Raw genomic sequence first — 14595 nt, 5'->3', positions numbered from 1 at the left:
AGAGTTCACCCTAACACCACAAGCAGGAGTGATGCTGAGCTGAAACTGTGAAACTCCGTTCACAACCCAGTCACTCAAGGAAGACTAGGGTCGGCCGCGGTGATGTCAGGTCAACAGGAAGTTGACGTGACATCACCGGACATCAGAGGTCACAGAGCCTGTGGCATCACAAGAAGGGGATGAGTGGACCACAAAAGCGCCACTTATCACTATTGGCAACACAAGGTATTTGAGAGAAGCCTTGTTTCTCAATATTATGTGGCATCAATGGGGCTTGGAAAAATAAGTAGTGAACCACCTCTTTAACTCTTCGGAGCTGACTAAGCTTCACATGACGTCCCGCAATGTTCTGAGGCCTTGTGAGGCTGAGTCGGTGCTGAACAGTAAAGCAGACTGGAGCAATAGGGAGTCAGTGGAGGACCGAGCAGGGGGTGTGGTATAATGGGTGGGTATAATATTTTTCTAACCTTTCCTGGCCCTAAAGAAAATTTTAAAAATTGTGATGTTTTACTGGATTTCAGTAGGTCAAATAGTAAAAATATGGATTCTAACAAACTGTTGTTGTTTTTTACATCCATAGCGAATCTGATTTATTCATCTCCACCAAGATCATTTTGGCTTAAAGGGAATCTGTCAGCAGGTTTTTGCCACCACATCTAATAGCAGAATAATGTAGAGACACAGACCCCGATTCCAGCAATGTGTCACTTACTTTACTGAGCTGCTTACTGCAGTTTTGAAAAAAAACTTTTTTTCTACTGAATATCTAGAAGTTTTCTGAATGCTGAGCTCTGTATAACCGTCACTCATACCACTGATTGTCAACTCTCTGTGTACACTCCCAATCAGTGGTGGGGCGTGGTTGGACTACCTAGCAGCAAGTTTACAAGTCCTCTATTGATAATTTCCTAATGATAAAACAGTGATTTAGGCAAAACTACAGCAAACAGCCCAGTAAGTGACACATGGCTGGAATCAGAGTCTCTGTCTCTACATTGTGCTGCTCTCATATTAGGAGGCAAAAACCTGGTGATAGATTCCCTTTAAATGGCATTTCCCTTGAAGAGAGTTTATTTTAATCAATAGATCTTGAAAAAAATAATAATTTCCACAATTGGTTGTGTTTTAAAAAAAATGTTCTTGTGGTGAGATAATCTTATATATCTACCCCTGCTGTGTAATGGCCGTGTCTGACCGTACAGGGACATGGTCTGATCATACCCCAGCTCCTGGGCAGGGGAGGATGCAAAAGAGTATACAGACATTACAGCACGGAATTACAAATGACTCTTTCTGTGACGTAAAGTGTTTCCCTGCCTGTTTTTAAAAAATGATTTACCTTTTAAGAAAGAATTGTGGCCACAGGGTACTGCAATCGTTACCGAGGGTGCAGAGCCTACGTCCCCCCCCCCCTGGTTCCAGGTTCCTAAGAAATCGGTGTCACTACCATCAGCACAAATCCCAATCACACCTCACATCATGACCTGTCAGACACACCAGAGGGTTGGATAAGCGGAATAAGGCCACCCACATAGGGGTCAGGCAGAATGGTGGGAGGGAAGAAGAAGAGAGTAGTGAGAGCCCTCAAAGAGTGAGGAGCTGGAGTAGTAGTTCCCGGGGAGCTAGACCGAGGTTGGGTTCCAGATGGTGGTCCGGGACCAGAGGAGTCAGGGACCGGTGGCAGTGACATTGGAAGGGTGAGACGGACCGGCATCAGAAACCCAAAAGAACTGACCGGTACCAAGCACGACCGGGTACAGGACCCTAGGTCAGGAGCAGGTTCAACCGTCCTGATAATTAATCTGGGAGGGAGAGTCTCTTTATGAACTTCCCTAGGAGCTCAGAGATTGAAGGCGACACACACTGTGGGGGATAGGGCTTTCCAGTAAAGCGGCCCACTGAAATCCCAAGTGCCAGCCATTAAGAGCACAGCTACACTAAAATATAGTGAGCGGGGCCCTAACAGCTACAAGCCAAGGGGCCACAACAGAGAACTAAATTGTGCACGGCGGCAGCTCCGGATTACCAAGTGACACTGGTGGGAGCGGACACCTGGACGGGCTCCACGTAGTGACTGTGATGCACAGAGACTTTGGTTTATCTTCATTGTGTCTGCTTTATAACTCTCATGCTGCACCACGACTACCCACAGTGAGTCCCCTGGTCCCCTGCACCCTGTGCTCCGAAATAGCCCCATGAAAAACCCAGAGGCCGGGGCCTTCCCTACCTGCGGAGGCACTGACACCTTGCTGCTCCACACTATCTGCCCCGGTACTCCTTCCAGCAGCGGCGGTACTCCTTCCAGCAGCGGCGGTACTCCCATTACCGCAACCAGGAGTGGCGTCACGAACTTCTCCCCTGTAAATAATCCCCCTATCAAGGATCACAGCGAGTGCCGAGCCCTGTTCCGGACCCCTCAAGCTACGACCACCCTGGATTTGAATACCCTGGTACAGAATAATTTGCAAACTTGTGCTGTAATGTCGGTATACTCTCCTTTGCTGCCTCCCCAGCCCAAGAGCTGTGGCATGATCAGATCCTGTTCCTGTACGGTCAGACACAGTCATTACACAGTACATTGCAGGGACACATATATAAGATTATCTCAGCACAGGAACATTTTTTTTAAATTCATCCAATTGTGGAAATTATTATTATTCCAAGATCTATTGATTAAAATGAACTTGAATATTAACTTTTTTCATGAAACACCCCCCCCACCTCTATCTGAATTGATCAATCAAGAATAAAGAAAGTGTATTAACCTTTGGCAACTCCTGATTAGCACGTAGGATACAGATTTCGTCCCAGATTGCCTCCTGCACCTCATTTGGGATATGAAAACTAATGTCATCATCACAATGACTAAGGATTAACATAAGTCTGCTTAAGAAGATCAGATGGGAAACTCGGCTCTCACTACAAGCGATGTGTTAAAAACTCTGTGACAGGGAACAGGTTATGTAATAACTTCACACTATTGTGTTCACAGGAGCGTTCACAGATTTGACAGGATTAGAGACCAAGAGAAATTACACAGGATGGCGCTGAGCTGCAATACCATACACAACCTGTGAACAGATGTGGTGCTGTTTTCTCAGAAATGAACCTTGTATGTGCTTCATTGTTACTGTCAGCCTAAGAAATCCATTTTGAAAGGCTAAGGGGGAAAGGAGGGTTGCATACGTCAAAACAATCAAACCTCAATATCAAAATTAATTTTGATAATATATATATATATATATATATATATACATATATATATATACATATTAATATTTATTATATATACACTTAAGGCAGCGTTACACGCTACGATTTATCTAACGATATGTCGTCGGGGTCACGGTTTCCGTGACGCACATCTGGCATCGTTAGAGACGTTGTTGCGTGTGACACCTACGTGCGACTCTGAACGATCAAAAATAGGTTGAAAATCGTTGATCGTTGACACGTCGTTCAGTTTCAAAATAATGTTCGTCGTTTGGAACGCAGCAGACATATTGCTACGTTTGACACCCTGCAAATGACGAACAACATCCACACGACCACCTTGGTCAAACAATATATCGCTGAACGATGTTGCGTCGTTTGTGAGATCGTTACGTGTGACCGCTAATAAATGACCTATGAGCAATCTCAGCAAATCGTAACTACGATCTGGGGTGTCACATCGCTAATGATATCGTCAGGTAAATCGTAGCGTGTAACGGGGCCTTTATTCATGAGCTGATCTGCCAATCAATGAAACTTGACTAAGTGAAAATTTAGAACATTATGGGCAAGGTGTGAGTAAGGTATATAGAGTGGACTCATAAGGGCAAGCTCTGGCTGTGTCATACAGCTGACATCTGCTTCTAACAGCTGCAATCTCAGCTAGCTCATATAGCTGCTGTGTAAATGTGACGCCCTGGCACACCAGGTAGTCACACATAGGCCCCTGCATAACACCTTCCCTCACAGGGTTATACACAGCCGACCTGAAACCCTAGTCACCCCCCCAGGGAAGGACAGGAACACCAGTGGGCGGGACCAGGTGGATGGAGAACGCCCACCTAGGGGTCTGGAGAACCCGGGGCGGGAAAAACAGTTGGTTGTTGAGTAGAGGAGTAGCAGTTTGGAGTTGAAGGGAAGAGGAGGTGAAGCTGACAGGTGTCAGGTTCGGAGCCCTGACACATTGGCTAGGTGGCAGACGGTGGCCCGTGTCTAGCAGAAGACGGGAAGACGACAGCCGGAGATCCGAGATGGACCGGGGCAGGGTTGGAGCCCGCCGGTACCGACACCGGAAAACTGACCCAGAAACCATGCACAGAGGGGGTACTCGGACCCTGAAGCCAGGACCGGAACAAACGGCCTAGCTAATTAACCAATTGAGGGCAGGATTATAGGTCATGTCCCAACCAAAGTCCCAAAAGCAGACAACCACCCACAGAGAGGGATAGGGCATCCGCCAGGGCACGGTAGATCCCACAGGTCAGCGTCAGCGGGCACGGCTCCCAACAATAGTACCGTGAGCGGACTCCCGCGTTCCACACCGGGAAGTCCACCACATCACAACACAGTGCAGAGGAAAGTGACACAGACCACCAGCCCGGGTGGGGGACCAGAGTACACCCGGCCATGGTGGCCAGCCACCAGCACCTTGGTTAACCACTGGACTTGTCTGATTTCTTTAACCGTGAGTAAGCTGAGACTCCGTGGTCTGACCAGGTGCGCCGGCCCCTGCCATCACAGTTCCCTGCACCAAGTCACCGGGTCCCGGGGCAACCATCCCTACCCACGGAGGGGTTAACAACCAGCTGCCATCCCATCGCCCCGGGTGTCCCACAGCAGCAGCGGTGGTGCCATATTTCACCACACACCATGGGTGGCGTCACAGACTGACTATGGCAAATTCCGTACAAATACGTTCCCCTTTTATTCGGAGTGTCCACATAACCCCCGGGTCCGGAGGATCCCTAGAGCCACACTGCGGGTCCAGATCCGAGCAGCTCGGCTGCTACTGATGTGGGGGCGGCACATAACCAAATAAATACCGCTGTCAATCACTGGCAGCGGCATTTAAGTTACCTACTACCATTAATGCAACTATTTAGGTCCACTTCCCAAACCCCCCCTTCTCATGACACGAAGAACCCCATTCACATCGATCTTTGCACTTCATAGGAGACCAGAGACCATGAATATCAATATGTACTGCAACATTTAAATATTGCAATTTATATAACAAGCAATATTAAAAAAAAACACACATATACTATATATATATATATATATATATATATATACACACACACGCGCGCGCATCTCAATAAATTAGAATATCCTCAAAAAGTTAATTTATTTCAGTAATTCAATACAAAGAGGCGAATGCATATATTATATAGAATCATTACACACAGAGTGATCTATTCCTTGTGTCAAGCCACTCATGGCCAATAGACAACGCCAGGAGCGTCTTACCTGGGCCAAGGAGAAAAAGAGTCAATTTTTTCTGGCAGCAAGGATGACAAGGGCAATACAAGTCTATGGAGCCATGAAGAATATTATACAGCACACAGATTGCACCTGTGTGCCGCCCGTGTGCTGTACGTGTTTAACATTGCAAAGTATAGGAGACCTTTTGTAATTTAATTTGTTCTTATCCATACCGGAAAAATGCATAGCACAATGATGGAAAACACTGATGACCCCGGTACCGTTTTTTCACATACATGTTTTTTAATGCACACGTGAAGGGGGCCCTGACCTGCAGATTAACCCTATTGGACATAGCAGGTTCTATTTAAATATACTGCTCAGTTTACTATATGGATGCAGCAACCAACATGACGATGAAGATATAAACTGTGCGAAGGTTCACACCTGATTCCTAAGATTGCCGCTATCTCTTCTCAGTGGGTGCCTGCCAAAGGCGGGGTGCTGCTGGACTAGGATAGTTGGCCCTGGAAGCCCTGGAGTCACAAAGACGCTAATCCCTGGCAGACCAGTAGAAGGGTGAGACTCTGTCACTTACAACATCTTGAGTTTTTGCTGGGAATGTGCTATATGTTTTTGTCTGTGAGTGAACCAATAAAGTCTTACCAATGTGTGGTTCCCTCACCCTGTGTTGTCTGAGTAGTGTTTTTCCCACGGAGAAGGAGTGCAGGCGTTCAGTGGTATGAGCCCAGTCTTTCTGAAGACAGCCAGGCCAGTGGACAAGAGCACCCACTGACCCTTGTGTGTCCACACTGCGTGCCCTCTTCAACCTATATCCGCCCCTGCCTTTATGTGGTTAAAACTTGTAATTAGCTCAGAAATTCAGTATGGGGTAAATTACCTTGAATACACTGCAGTGAAGGTGTTCTCCTTGGCAATAGATAGTTACCATGGTGATAGAACTCTCAGAACTTTTCAATATCACTGTCTACTGATACATTCCACTCCCACACATTACATCTCACTGGTGACCTGTATCAGCTTTAATGATAGAGAAAGGGGGGATTAGCCATTCCAAATAACTGAGTGTGCACAGCTTGGACCAAGAAAATCACAGAGGCACATAATATTTAACAACACATTATTAAACATAGCATTAATTATGAAGATACCAATAATGTGCACAGCAGTTAGGATGATGTTATAAACGGACACAGATAACATCCTGCAAAGTATACATGAGCCTAGGGGCATTTTATATTGAAAAGCACCTAAATTGTGCTAAAGAAATATCAACTAGGAAATTAAGAAAATGTAATAAAGTAGATTTAAAGGGGTTGTCCAGTGAAGAGAAGTTATCATCTTTCCAAAAGATAGGTGATAATTCATAGACCAAGGGGACCAACCACTGGGACCTGCTCTGATCAACACGATGGGACACTTTTATCACTGTTAAAATGGTGATACTCATGCTCAACCACTGCTCCATTCATTGTCTATGGTGCTGGTGGAAAAAGCAGAGTACTGCTAAGTGAATACAGCATCTGTCGGTCATGCACACTACTGCTCCATTCTAACAAGAAGTGCCCCAAGCTGACGATCAGTGATGGAAGTTCCTCAGCTCTATAAATGACCTATCTTATGGATAAGTGATAATTATTAGTTATGAACAGGCACTACCATGCTCGGGTGCTCGGTACTCATGTAGAGCAGTTGAATGCTTGGATGGGCGCGCGTCGAGTACCCGAGTATAATGAAAGCCAATAGCGGAACTCGAGCATTTTTCTGGGAACTGTTCCGGAAAAATGCTTGAGTTCCCCATTGACTTCATTATACTCTGGTACTCGAGTTTCACCCATCCGAGCATTCAACTGCTCGTTACAAGTACAGAGCACCTGAGTATGGTAGTTCCCGTTCATAACTAATAATTATTCTTCAATGTACAACCGCTCTAATCTAGTTTGAGAAACACTGATAAACTGTACGTTAGAAAGATTATTTTATAAACTGTAAAAATACTGTCAATTGTCAGGTACAACTTTCATAGTGTATATACAGTGGAACCTTGGTTAATGAGAACAATCCGTTCTGGGAGTGTGCTTGTTAACCAAGTTACTCGTTCAGCAAAGCAAGATTTCCCATAGGAAATCATTGCAATGCAGACAATTCGTTCCACAACTTGTTAAATGTCACATCCTGGTCCCCTATTGTGCCATTCCACACACGTACAAACACGCACAAACACACACAAACACGCACGCAGACATACATATTATGCTCACCTTACCTTCCATTCCATCGCCGGCCTCCTGGATCTTGTAGTTCGCCGGTACAAAACGTGTATCGGGTAACCATCGCAACGAGGGAGGAACTTCCGCTGCCAGAGCCCTGACGTCAAAGGCAGGAGCCGCTTGCCTCTGATTGGCCAGCGCGCTGCCTTTGAGTAGCAGCTGACAGCGGAAGTTCCTCCATCGTTGCGATGGTTACCCGATACACATCCTGTAGCGGCGAACTATAGGAACCATGAGGCCAACGATAGAACAGAAGGTAAGGGGAGCATAATAAGTGTGTGCGTGTGTTTGTGTGTGTTTGTGCGGACTGCAAGAGCGGCTTAGAGCGCGGTGGATGTACGGAACCGGAAGTGTGTGCGGTGAGTATTTTGCTCGTACGGCAAAGCTTGCTCGTAAACTGAGTTGCAAATTTACAGCAAGCTTTGCTCGTTAAGCGAAATACTCACTAACTGGGTTACTCGTTAAGCGAGGTTCCACTGTAGTTAGTAATGACATTCTTGCCAACATTCCTGATTTAGCCAGGACAATCCGACCTGAAGAGGGGCTTAAAAGGTTTGATTTTGTACAGTACAATATTGGTTAATATGCAATTATCTAATTAAAAGCAAAGCAATCAAAATACTGTAGATTGGATAAATAATTTCACTGGTTGATACAAACAGAAGAGGGTCCCTGTGCAAGAATATGGGCCTTCTGCATCCTAAAAGCTCATCACAATATGATATTATTAGTATTTTTTATTATTATAGCGCCATTTATTCCATGGCACTTTACAAGTGAAAAGGGTATAAATAAAAAATAAGTACAACAATCCTGAACATTACAAAAATAGACTGGTACAGGAGGAGAGAGGACCCTGCCCGTGAGGGCTCCCAGTCTACAAGGAATGGGTCAGGATACAGTAGGTGAGGGTAGAGCTGGTTGCACACTGGTCTGAAGGTTATTGTAGGTTTGTTAGAAGAGGTGGGTCTTCAGGTTCCTTTTGAAGCTTTCCACAGTAGGTGAGAGTCTGATATGCTGGGGAAGAGCACTCCAGAGTATGGGGGAGGCGCGAGAGAAATCTTGTATGCGATTATGGGAAGAGGAGATAAGAGAGGAGTAGAGAAGGAGATCTTGTGAGGATCTGAGATTACGTGCAGGTAGGTATCGGGAGACTAGGTCACATATGTAAGGAGAAGACAGGTTGTGGATGGCTTTGTATGTCATGGTTAGTGTTTTGCACTGGAATCTTTGGGCAATGGGAAGAAGGTGAAAGGATTTGCAGAGTGGCCAGGCCAAAGAATAGCGAGGGGAGAGGTGGATTAATCAAGCCGCAGAGTTTAGATATGATATGATGATATGATGTGTCCGCCCCTGAATAATTTCCTAGTTATACAATTCAGAGTATCCAGGGTAGAAATCAGGAAACTCAGTTTTCATGTTGCCTACAATCTATAGCAAGACGTTTAACCTACATACAGAGCTGGACTGTCCCACCATCGTACCAGAGGATCATCCAGTGGATCCTCGTTCTGACACAATAATGATCTCCTATGAGAATAGGGCAACAAAAGACAAGCAGATGACAAATTCATTTACAGCTGACTTGGCAGATATGTACATGCCAAAAGGGTGCTATTCTAATGAGTTAATTAAAAATTAACTTATGGGATTATAAGCCATGCTGACATATAATTTTCAAGCCTTTAGAATGCTCTACAGTGGCAAACATTGGCTATTGACTCTCATTGGGATAAAGAAAAAATATACATATACTGTATATTTTTCTTTTCTTTGCACCACTGCATAGCGTAGTTCAATTTTAAAAAAAAGTATGAAATCCCTGTGTATGCCAAACATGGCAGTGTTTTGGTATATAATGGATGCATGGGCATGATTGGGGACCTATGAGCAGATCGAAAGATACAGTACATCAAGTGTACTCCTGTCTTTGAGTCCCGTCTTCCACTGCCCTTATTCCCATTGATGTCACTGACACATGATAAGGTCTAGTACTTGAGACAGGGTAGGTCCATACCAATGGGTACACCTTGCCACGGTGGGATGGTTTTTATGCCTTTTGATCAAACAGTGTTAACCAAGTACATTCACTACTACTATTTACTTACTTATTATACTATGCTCATTTGGGTATTTTTCTCTTGAGTCTTTGTCTGTGAAACGGCCCCAATGTGAACATACTCTTACTGTTGCATGTATACCAACTTATGCTCCGGATCATTTATTGATACACCTGCCAAAACACCTATGGCATGGCTAAAAAAAGCAAGATGTTCACATAATCTGAAATTATGCCCTATGCATATGAGCAGGCTCAGGAGCAGTGCCTACTACGGAGAGCACGCGTACCAACATAGCCGAAACGGATGCAATCAGAGTAATGGAAGCAATCGTAACGATTGTATTGGTTTAACTTATAAAGAGAACCTGTCATTGGATGTTCATAATACTTACCTAACGGTCGGTGCGGAGCAGACGGGTCGGATGGGCGTCTCCGTTCTCCAGGTCCCGCGCCTCCTCTTTCGGCCATCTTTGTCCTCCTTCTGAAGTAGGGCAGATCAAAGTGCGCCTGCGCAGGACCTCAATGTCGGCTAGTGTAGATGATGTAGAACGCGTCATCCACACTAGCTTCAGAAGGAGGACAAAGATGTCCGAAAGAGGAGGCGCGGGACCCAGAGAACGGAGACGCCCATCCGACCCGTCTGCTCTGCACCAATCGTTAGGTAAGTATTATGAACATCCGGTGACAGGTTCCCTTTAAATGCCGCTGTCAACATGATACCAGCATTTAGAATGCATCCAAGATGTCTACTGACAGTTTGGAGCCTAACTTTCCTGCAAAGAACACAATTGCAGAGTGTTGATGGGTTGACATGACGTCCAGGGGCCATCCGAAGACCTCCATGTTTGGCATGGTATTATTCTTATGAAGCATAGGAAATCAGAAATTTCACATCACAGTGAAATTACTACAGTACTGCAGTGTATCGTATAGGAGATCAGCGATCACAGGTTCAAGTCCCCTCAGAGGACTAATAAAAAGTTCCAAAAAAAATAAAAAAATGGAAAAAAAAATTTTACTGAAAGATTAAATCATCCCCTCATTTCCCTAAATGTAAAGTGAAAAATGTAAAGAATAAAATAATTAATATTTTTGGTATTGCCATGTGTATGATTGCTCAAACTAACTAAAAAAAATTAAATGCCAGAGTAGGATTGTTGTCCTCCATTATTCCTCCTGAATATGTGGGAAAAAAAGGAAAATTTTGTATTTATTCCGCAATGGTATCAATTAAAATGTTAGGTCAAAGAACAAAGAAACAAGCTCTAACATAGCTCCATCGATTGAAAAATAATAAAGTTACAGATCTCAGAAAATGTCGTCACAAACCAAATTACTTTAAAAAAAAAAAATAGTTGTTTTTTTTTAATGACTAAAATATTAAATAAATGGTATTCGTTTGGTATCGGCATAATTATATTAATCTAGATAATCAGATTGCCAGATCATTTTTACCACTCATGTACGAAAATCAATGGTGGAATTGCTTTTTTTCACCAACTTTTTCTTTCACCATTTCGAATTCTTTTTCAGTTCATTATATGGTAAAACTGAATCCTGTTTTCCAAAATTATAACTTGTTCAGGTAGGGGAAAAAAAAATGGTGATTGGAAAGAAACTAAAGGATCAAAATGAAAAATTGTCCAGTCGTTAAGGGGTTAAATTTCTGAAGAAAAAAAAAACAAACATTTTTGCCGCCATATTTGCACTTTTGGCTATTATACTTGGGACATGAAAATGTCATTGTGGACTTGAAATTTGATAGCTGTAATCTGTAGGTAAAAATGGCTTTACTCAATACTGTTGTAGATATGTACACTAAATACCACGTGTTGTCTGCATATCATTTGTATAGTAAAACAAGTAGAATCTTTGCCCTGCAGAAAATATGTATCTTTGAAAGATAATACAGTGGAACCTCGCTTAACAAGTAATCCAGTTAGCGAGTATTTCGCTTAACAAGGAAAGCTTGCTGTAAATTTGTAACTCCGTTTTTGAGCAAGCTTAGCTGTATGAGCAAAATACTCATCACACATACTTCCGGTTCCCTACATCCACCGCGCTCTAACCCGCTCTTATGCGGGCTTTACACGAGACGATCTATCGTGCGATAGATCGTTGGGGTCACGGTTTTCGTGACGCACATCCGGCATCGCTTGCGACGTCGGCCCGTGTGACACCTATGAGCGTCTGTAAACGATCGCAAATCGGTTACGAATCGCGAGTCGTGTACAGGTCGCTCATTCTTAAAAAATCGTTTAATCTTCTTTGCGTCAATTGTTCATCGTACCCGGGGCAGCGCACATCGCTCCGTGTGACACCCCGGGAACGATGAACAGCAGCTTACCTGCGTCCTGCGGCTCCCGCCGGCAATGTGGAAGGAAGGAGGTGGGCGGGATGTTTACGTCACGCTCATCTCCGCCCCTCCGCTTCTATTGGCCGGCCGCTGTGTGACGTCGCTGTGACGTCGAACGACCCTCCCCCTTCAGCAAGAGGATGTTTGCCGTCCACAGCGAGGTCGCTCAGCAGGTAAGTACGTGTGACGGGTGTTTATCGACTTTGTGCAACACGGGCAGCGATTTGCCCGTGACGCACAAACGACAGGGGCGGGTACAATCGCTCGTGCAATCGCACGATAGATCGTACCGTGTAAAGCCCGCATTATAGTCCGCACAAACACACACAAATACACACAAGCACGCACAAACACACACAAACACGCACACACACACATATTATGCTCACCTTATTTTTCGTTCCATCGCCGGCCTTATGGTTCTTGTAGTTCACTGCTACAGGATGTGTATCGGGTAACCATCACGACGATGAAGGAACTTCCGCTGTCAGCCGCTTCTCAAAGGTCTTTGACGTCAGCACTCTGGCAGTGGAAGTTCCTCCCTCATCGCGAGGGTTACCCGATACACATCCTGTACTGGCAAATTGCAAGATCCAGTAGGCCGGCGATGGAACGGAAGGTAAGGTGAGCATAATATGTGTGTGTGCGTGCGTATGTGTTTGTGTGTATTTGTGTGTGTTTGTGCCTGTTTGTGTGTGTGTGGAATGGCACAATAGGGGACCAGGATGGGACATTTAACAAGTTGTGGAATGAATTATCTGCATTGCAATGATTTCCTATGGGAAATCTTACTTTGCTGAACGAGTAACTTGGTTAACAAGCACAGTCCCAGAACGGATTGTTCTCGTTAACCAAGGTTCCACTGTATTCTTCTGTAGGAAACCATGGTATGTGTATACTTAGATAACCTCTAGCCTAAATAGTTAATTATGAGAAAATTACATATGTCAGTGCCAACTATCTGACATTTTACTTTTATAAATTTAATGAATTTCAAAACTGCTATATCCTCTGTGGAAGATGATTAATAAAATGTGCCATGTAAACCTAACTGAAAGAGAAAGCCTTCCTAGATGAGCGGTGGTCACAGGCAGTTATCGAGCAAGATGGCCATGTGACAACTAAATTCTCATCCTCTTCTCCCAATGCCCCAACTAGGTGCTCATCTGCATCTCTCAATGTTCTGTCTAGATTCTCATCCTCTTCTCTCAATGTTCTGTTTAGATTCTCATCTGCCTCTATCAATGTTCTATTTAAATTCTCATCCTCTTCTCTCAATGTTCTGTCTAGATTCTCATCAGCCTCTCTCAATGTTCTGTCTAGATTCTCATCAGCCTCTCTCAATGTTCTGTCTAGATTCTCATCAGCCTCTCTCAATGTTCTGTCTAGATTCTTATTGGGGGGTGTTACTGCTATGGACAATAAGAAACACGCTGCCACTTTAAGAGACAGAAACCTCCCCGTGTCTGGGGGTAATGGAATGTTCTGCTCCCCCTGCAGAAAGTGTGCTAATGGACAGCCCGAGTGTAAAAAGAGAAATGAGGGTCTGTTTTTGCTTTGGATGCGTGTGAAGGAACACACAGCCGGTGTGTCTCGGAGGATTGGAGTTTTCTTCTGAATCGAGAGAGAGACTCACAGATACCTGGGAACCAGCGAGGAATCTGAAGCAAGAAGCAGATTTTGATCCCCTTAACCCGGCCCAGGAGACGGGCACACCTTCGGATTAGACTGTTGTTGGGGGCCCCCGGGACTGGATCCACGTCCCCAGCATCACTGTGAGTTGAATATTGTGCACATACTAGGGGCTACAGTAGGCTTCAGTAGGTAGAACACGGCATCCGTGTGGCCCGTTTAGCAGAGGCCAGAGAGGTTACGTGTAGGGTAGCATTGTACCTGACTGTTTTTGTGTTTCTTGAACCTGTAATAGTTGGAGCACCGTGCTATTGAGCGGACCAGCTAGAGAATACAAAAGTGTTGTTAAATTACGTTTTGCCACTGTATACCCCGTGCTTGAACCCAGGGCCGGCTCCAGGTTTTTGTGGGCCCCGGGCGGAAGAGTCCCAGTGGGCCCCATCCACACGCAAACACACACATACATACACATACATATACATATTTAACGACAAACTCACAAAAATACATATAGAACTGACACATCTATACAGTCATATACACTGACATACATAGATACACATCATACATGCATACAGACAAACACACACAGCGCTGCTACATACATACATACACACATACCTCTGCCACATACATACACACATACCTCTGCCACATACATACACACATAGCTCTGCCACATACATACACACATAGCTCTGCCACATACATATACACATAGCTCTGCCACATACATACACACATACCTCTGCCACATACATACACACATAGCTCTGCCACATACATACACACATAGCTCTGCCACATACATACACACATAGCTCTGCCACATACAT

This window comes from Anomaloglossus baeobatrachus, chromosome 7, assembly GCF_048569485.1.
Source record: "Anomaloglossus baeobatrachus isolate aAnoBae1 chromosome 7, aAnoBae1.hap1, whole genome shotgun sequence".
Lineage (NCBI taxonomy): Eukaryota > Metazoa > Chordata > Amphibia > Anura > Aromobatidae > Anomaloglossus > Anomaloglossus baeobatrachus.
The sequence above is the reverse complement of the archived record's forward strand: the minus strand, read 5'-3'. Positions refer to the sequence as shown.